This window comes from Hordeum vulgare, chromosome 5H (assembly GCF_904849725.1).
Source record: "Hordeum vulgare subsp. vulgare chromosome 5H, MorexV3_pseudomolecules_assembly, whole genome shotgun sequence".
NCBI lineage: Eukaryota > Viridiplantae > Streptophyta > Magnoliopsida > Poales > Poaceae > Hordeum > Hordeum vulgare.
Window position 1 is genome coordinate 278,445,656 of NC_058522.1, and position 8,194 is coordinate 278,453,849.

The window sequence follows — 8,194 nt, forward strand, 5'->3', positions numbered from 1 at the left end:
TAGGGGTTTTACAATGTGGAATAAACAGCAATAGGAGCTATTTATTTATTGCAACAGAAATAAGTCACACAAAAATGTTGACCAGGGTTCTAAAAATGGGGAAGGATTTTAGAAGGCTCTGGAGGTTTGAATCACTCCATTTGGAGTTGATTTGAAGCTTCTAGGATTTTTGAAAGGTGAGGTATTTTATATCGCGATTGGCATTTTAAATAAAACATCACAGAAAGTTGGTAGGGAAAAATGTGCAAAGCACTTATTTGGATAGGCCTCATTTTTAGGACCTTCAGAAATTTGAATTAATGAAATTGGAGTCAAAATGAATTTATGGTGGAATTTGTAAGTTTAACCAAATATGAAAAAGGGAAAAAGACTCAGCTTCGGGGTTATCTTACGCCCACGGCGTTAGGTAGGCCTTCGGGCCGGCCCAGCTGCGCTAGCTGGCTAACTAAGTGGCCACGCTGATGGCATAATACTGGAATACGCTTGCGTCGCTGGAACACGCAGCCTGGGCGGTGTGCTTCCACTTAAAGGGGTGGGCCCGACAGGTGAGCAGCTGACGAGGGGTCCCACGCGTCAGCTTCTTCCCCTACCTCCTGCTTGCGCAGAGAGGAGATGCAGGACCCCGAAAGCTCGCTGGCTCCCGGTGCTCTGGCCACCTCCGGTGTGGCCTGGCTCGCCGGCGGGCTCGTGCGGCCGCGTCGCGCTCATCCAGGTGCCGCTCGCCTGTCGAGGGGAGCTGTCGCGACGTGGGCATGACTGGCGGCGGAAATGGCCGTCGGCCTTCTCTGGTGTCGGCACCAGGGGCGAAGGGAGGGAGCTGGAGTGCTGGGAAGGAGTTGCGATGGCCTGGGGGGGGAGCCGGCAAGGCGGAAGGAGGCGGGGAAAGGCTCTGGGCAGGCCAGCCCGAGCGGAGGCCGGAGCTCTACCCCGCGGCCATGGGGAGAGGAGGGAGCCCGAGAGGAGAGGGGGCACGAGGGGCTCCCTGGGAGGATAGGAGGAGGGTCTTAGGGATCGAGAGAGGCTCTGGAAAGAAGTTATAAGGGGGAAGAGAGGGAGAGGGAGCTCGGGAGCTCTCTGGAGCTTTGGGTGCATGGCCGCCATGCACCCGATGAGGAGCTTGGAGGGTAGGTGCTGGTGGGGAGCGGTTTGAATGGTCAAAAGCAAGGGATGAGACATACTGGGATAAGCTGGCTCGGCTTCGTGTGGTCTGGAGGAAGGAGACAAGACACAGAGCACCCATACTGCAGGCCTGAGTGGTGGTCACCACGGCCACCTGTGCCTACAGGGCCCAAACGACAAGTCAATCATGTCTGGGAGGTGGGGCATGGTACCAGGAAGGTGAATGAGGAGTTTGGTCCCTAGTGGGGCTGATTTGAATAGGGTTTGACTGGGTTTAAGCTTGCAACAGGAATCTTAGGGCTACTAATGAGGGCACTAACAGAAGAGATAATGTGGAACAAGCATGTCTAGCAGTGTTTTTAATAGAAGGACTACAAGACCGCAAAGTTTTAGCTCAAGAAAGCAAGTGTAGCTAGTACTTGATGTACAAAGCCATGATTCAACCAGAAATCCATTTGTAGAAGTGCTGCTCATATTCTCCACATGAGCATGCCATATCTTTGCTCTAAATTAAGCCTTGGCATATAATAGATGCTCTGAAAAGAGTTGGGGTGATAGCTTAAGCAGAAGAATGGAAAGAGAGGTAAAACAGTGCTGCCAAGGGTGAAAATGAGAGAAAGTTACAAAGGGACCTTCTCCAATAATTGACCAGTGGCCATGGGAAAGTGACTTGAGGTAAAATATGACTATGTGAGGCTGTGGTAGAAAGTTGAGCTCAAGGCTAAAAGTGGAAGGGGCAAAAGAAGCCAAATTAGTGAGTGCACACAATGTGTTTGATCTGTGGTTAGGCTACCAGATGGATTCCAATGGCTATGAAACTTAACAGGGTCAAATAATACATGAAAATAGGCTTGTACACCAAATTTGGGATTTGCTGGAGAAGTTTTCCAATGTAGACTTGAAAAAGCCTAGAAAGGGGCAGAAATGGGTTTCTGCTTAGAACCCTATTCAAATAAATTCCCACAAATCCAATATTTGGTGTAGGGGCATTATTTGAGCATTAAGGCATGCACAAAAGTTTGAGGATAATTGAAGAAACTTTATAATGTAAAGTTTACCAAAGTCAGAAATCAACAGAGAGGGTTTTGAGGGTCTTAGGACAAGTTCTTCTATTCTCCTTGGTGTACCACTTGGTGTGGATGCCTTATTGGAGTATTAGAACATGCCCACCAAATTTGACCAAAATTGGAGACACTTCACAATGTAAAGTTGCTCAAATTTCATTCTGGACAGATAGGGTTTTAGAGTGGTTTGGGGAGCCAAATCAACTTCGATTGAAATGAGACTTGGCAAGATCATCAATGATATCATAGATGACAAGCTAGATTTTACTGGAATTTATTGAGAATATTTCTAATAGAAATATTCCAAAAGCTTGAAATAGGCTGGAATGGTTTTGGAGGGATTTTCCCAATATTTTGAACATGACCATGTGTTGAAACTCATAAATATGGAATAAATATATCCACTGAGTTTCCCTAAATTTTCTTAAATATTTTGAAAGTAATAAAAATAACTTTCCTTCATAGGAGACCATTTCTGGCCTCACAGAATGGCTTTTAAATAAAATAATAAAATAACTTTTAAAATAATAATATGATGGTTTTTGGAAGGCACTTGATAATAGGTTTTAAATAAAATAATTGGTGCAAAAGAAATTCCCCAATTTGAGGACTTGTAGTACAAACCTGATGTGAGGGGTTTGAATGTTTAATTCAAAGAAATGCTTTTTGGTGAAAATAATATTTGGTGAAAATAGATATTTATCCTAGACACATGGCATGATCATTAGGCAGGAGATCATGGAATGAAGAGGTGATTAGTAGGATGGCAAGAATTTAATGGGGAGCAATCACATGCATTCAAGCAAACAAGCATGGTGGTTAACATTCAAGCAATCATATCCATGGTTCACGCTCATATATTTAGTGAGTAATAAAAAGTTGAAGCGCGTTAAAGAGTACAATCCAATTGATTCACTTGACACCGTGGTGGTTAACATTTGTATTTATGTGGTCATGAAGGACATAAGGAGTCATTCTATACTTATATGATAAAATGAATAAGGGGTGAACATTCTTTAAGTGTTGTATATTTTGAAACTTGATAATTATGTTGGTTATGTTTGTGAACATTACTATGTTAATGTTTATTGCTTCATTATTTCTCGTTGATCAAACCTGCAATAGATTACATGTTGGGTAGCATGTCACATGAAAAATTCTGTTTTATCATTTACCTACTCAAGGACGAGCAAGAATTAAGCTTGGGGATGCTGATACGTCTCCAATGTATCTATAATTTTTGATCATTCCATGCTATAATATTATGATCCTAGGATACTTTTTGGGTGTTTATATACCAATTAATATATTATTTTTGATCACTAACCTATTAACCTAGTGCCCAATGCGATTTTTTGTTTTCTGCATGTTTCTTGCTTTTTAGGTTTACATTACCAAAAGAAGTCCAATTGCCCTAAAACGTTTTTATGACTAGACCAAAAGCAGACCTAGAAGCTTCAAAAGGAGGCAAGAGGCCACACAAGGGAGCCACCATACAACAACGCACGCCTAGGGGGGTGGACACGTCTTGATGTGTGGTGGCCCTCCCAGGAGCCTCCTAACATCCCTCTTCGTTCTATAAATCCTAGATTACACCAAGAACCCTAGGGAGCCACCCAAAACACATTTTTCGTCGCCGCAAGTCTCTTTTCCGCCGTGAGGCCATCTGGAGCCCGTTTTCGGTGTCTTGATGGAGATAGGATCGATCACGGAGGACCTTGATACGTCCATTATGCATCATGAATTATTATTGATATTTATGTTATTCTTATCCATTATTCCTCATTATGATGCAATTCTTATGCCTTTTCACTCTGAATGTGCAAGGTACACCACAAAGAGGGAAATTGGCAAAAACTAGAATTCTGGATCTAAAAACCAAGAAAAAGGGTGAAAAATCACTCGATTCCAAATGACGTGGAATTTCACAAAAACATTTTATGGAATATATAAGAATTACAGGGCAAAATATATATCAGAGGGGGACAACATGCTGGCCACGAGCCAATAGCACGAGGTCATCACCCTTGGCCCCGTCGTGTTGCCTCGTGGGGGCCCAAAAGGTCTCTCGACCCCCTATTCTCCTATACAGTGTGTTTTGACCTGCAAAAATCATAAGAATACTTTAGGAATGAAGCGCAACCGTCTGAAGGCGGAAACATAGGCAGAGTCCCTTTTTTCTCCGACAAAGAGATTCTATCGGGGGAATTCCTCTTCGAGGGGGGGATCAAAACTATCACCATCACCAACGCTTCCTCCTTCGTGGGAGGACTAATATTCACCAACATTTTCACCAGCACCATCTCATCTCCAACCCTAGTTCATCTCTTGTATTCAATCTTTGTCTCAAAATCTTAGATTGGGACGAGTGGGTTACTAGTAGTGTTGATTACATCTCGTAGTTAACGCATCTTGGATTACTTGGTGGAAGATATTATGTTCAGATCCTTGATCACCATTATTATACCTCTTATATTGAACAAGTTTATGAGGTGTGAGTAGTTAATACTGTTCCTAAGGACATGTGAGATGCCTTGTTCTAAGTAATCATGTGAAGTTGGTATTCGTTCGATATTTTGATGATGTGTATGTTGTTTCTTCTCTTAGTGGTGTCGTGTAAATGTCGACTACATGACACTTCACCATGTTATGGGCCTAAGGAAGGCGTTGTGTACTAACAAGTAGATGATAGGTTGTGAGAGTGACAGTAACTTAAACCCCAGTTTATGCGTTGCTTCATAAGGGGCTGATTTGGATCCACATGTTTCATGCTATGGTTAGATTTATCTTAATTCTTCTTTCGTATTTGCGAATGCTTGCGAGATGGGGAATCCTAAGTAGGTTTCTTGTTCAAGTAAGAACAACACCTTAGCACCGGTCCACCCACATATCAAATTATCAAAGTAACGAACGTGCATAACATGATGAACGTGACTATACAATAATTCCGAGGTGTCCTCGAGAGCGTTTGCTTTCTATAAGAGTATTTTCACGCATGCCCTTTGCTATAAAAAGGATAAGGCTGCCTTGTTGGACACATGATACTGTTATTACTTGTCGCTTGTTATGAATTATCTTTCTACGAAACAATCTACCACTATTACTTACAACAATTGCAGAGAATACCTTGCTGAAAACTGCTTGTCATTTCCTTCTGCTCCTCGTTGGGTTTGACACTCTTACTTATCAAAAGAACTATGATTGATCCCCTATACTTGTGGGTCATCAAGACTCTTTTATGGTTCCATTGCCGGGGAGTGAAGCACCTTTGGTAACTGCAAATTAGTAAGGAAACATTTATTGTACGTGCTAAAATTTAGTGTTGCTTGTTACAATGGACGATCACCCATTGAGTGGCTTGATCAGGGCATTTTTGCCTCGAATAGAAGTTGAAAAGGCTGATCCTCAATGTAATGAACCTACTACAAATATTTATTATGAGATTCCTTTGGATATGCTAGAGAAACTAATAGCTAATCCTTATGATGTTACAAGTCATCATGATTACCACTTGTTATATGTCGATAAGGTTTGTGGATTATTTAAGCTTGCAGGTTTGCCTGGAGACAAAGCTAAGAAGAAAGTTTTCCCATTATCTTTGGAGGGAAAAACATTGATGTGGTAGAGGCTACGGGATGATACTGGATCATGGGACTGGAATCGCTAGAAGCTGGAATTCATTAGAAGTTTTACCCTATGCATCTAGTTATTCGTAATCGGAATTTTATTTATAATTGTTGGCCTCGTGAAGGAGAAAGCATTGCTCAAGCTTGGGGTGGCTTAAATCTATGGTGCACACCTTCCCCAATGGTGAGCTTTCGAAGAAATGATTATACAAAAAAATTATGCTCGGATTTCTCATAATTATCAAGTACAACTCGATTCTTCTTCTACTGGTTCTTAAATTAAGAGTACTATTGAATTCATTTGGGACCTTTTGGAAAGAATTAAACGCAACTCTGACGATTGGGAATTTCAAAAAGGTAAAGAGCTAGGTATAAAGATTAAGTTTGATTGTGTTAAATCTTTTCTAGAATCCGATACTTTTCATAAGTTTTGCAATAAATACGGGCTTGACTCCGAGATAGTCGCTAATTTGTGTGAATCATTTTCTACTCATGTTGATCTCCTTAAGGAGAAGTGGTTTAAATATCATCCACGTATGAAAAAATTATTAGAGGAACCCATTAAAGATAAATAGGAAGCAGTTTTTTTATCATGTTGGTCTAGTTGTTCATACTAGTTATATCGAGAAACTGCCTTTTCGTATTAGGGTTAGGCAACATGCTAAAGCTACAACTATGGTTAATAGAAGTTATGTTAGAACACCCAAACCTTCTGAAAAATTAATGTGGAGCCTAATATTATTGTAGTTAAATATATGTTGGTTGATAATATTGACAGGCATGTTATTTTTCTATATTGAAGCTACTAGTATTGCAAAGCGTGTTAGAACTGAGCATGACAAGGTAGATAAAAAACAAACCAGTTGTTGGCATGCTTGTTATTTCTGTTAAGATTGAAGATCATTGCTATCATGGTTTATGTGACACAAGTGCTAGTATTAGTGCTATACCTTTTTTCCTTATATAAAGAAATTATGAGTGATATATCACCCTCTAAGATTGAAGATATTAATGTCACTATTAAACTTGCAAACCGATATACTACCTTGCCGCTTGCGATTTTTAGAGATGTTGAAGTGTTGTGTGGAAAAATCAAGTACCCCACTGACTTCCTAGTATTTGGTTCTAAACAAGATAACTTTTGTCCCATTGTATTCAGTAGAACTTTCTTGAATATTGTTAATGCAAAAATTAATTGTGTCACACAGAAAGTCAAAGTAAGCTTTGGTAATGAGTCTCATTAATTTAATTTCTCTAACCACATGAAAAGGAGTTATCTAGTAAATATGAAATTATTGGTCTTGCTTCTATTGTTATGCCTCCTACAGATCCTTTAGAAAAATATTTGCTAGACCATGAGAATGATATGCATATGAATGAAAGAAATAAGATAGATGATATATTCCTTAGACAAACATCTATCGTTAAACACAACTTGCCTGTTGATATATTCCTTAGGGGATCCTTCTTCCACAAAAGTAGATCTCGTGTTTGAGTTAAATACGTTACTTAATACTTTGAAATATGCTTATCTTGATGAAAAGAACATATACCTGTTATTGTTATTATTAGAGCATGAAGAAAAGAGGTTACTCAAAACTCTGAAGAAGCACATGGCTGCTATTTGATATACTCTTGATGATCTTAAGAGCATAATTCCCACTCTATGTCAACACAAGATTAATATGGAACCGTATGCTAAACCCGTTGTTAATCATCAATGTTGCTTAAATCCTAAGATGATGGAAGTGGTAAGAACTGAAATACTAAAGCTTCTGGAGGCAGGTATAATTTATCCTATTGCTCATAGTAGATGGGTAAGTCATGTTCATTGTGTTCCTAAGAAAGGAGGTATAACTGTTGTTCCTAATGATAAAAATGAACTTATTCCATAAAGAATAGTAACTCGTTATAGAAAGGTAATTTATTTCAGGAAATTGAATAAAGCTACTAGGGAAGATAATTACCCCTTGCCTTTTATTGATCAAATGTTAGAAAGTTTATCTAAGCGCACACACTTTTGTTTTCTTGATGGTTATTCTAGTTTATCTCAAATACATGTGTCAAAAGAGGACCAAAAGAAAACTACTTTCACATGCCCTTTTGGAACCTATGCTTATATATGTACGACTTTTGGTTTATGCAATGCACCTCCTACCTTTGAAAGATACATGACTGCTATATTCTCTGACTTTTGTGAAAAGATTGTTGAGGTTTTCATGGATGATTTTTCCGTTTACGGGACTTCTTTTGATGATTTCTTGAGCAACCTTGATCGAGTTTTGTAGAGATGTGAAGAAATTAATCTTGTCTTGAATTGGGATAAGTATCACTTTATGCTGAACGAAGGTATAATACTCGGGCATAAAATTTCTAAACGAGGCA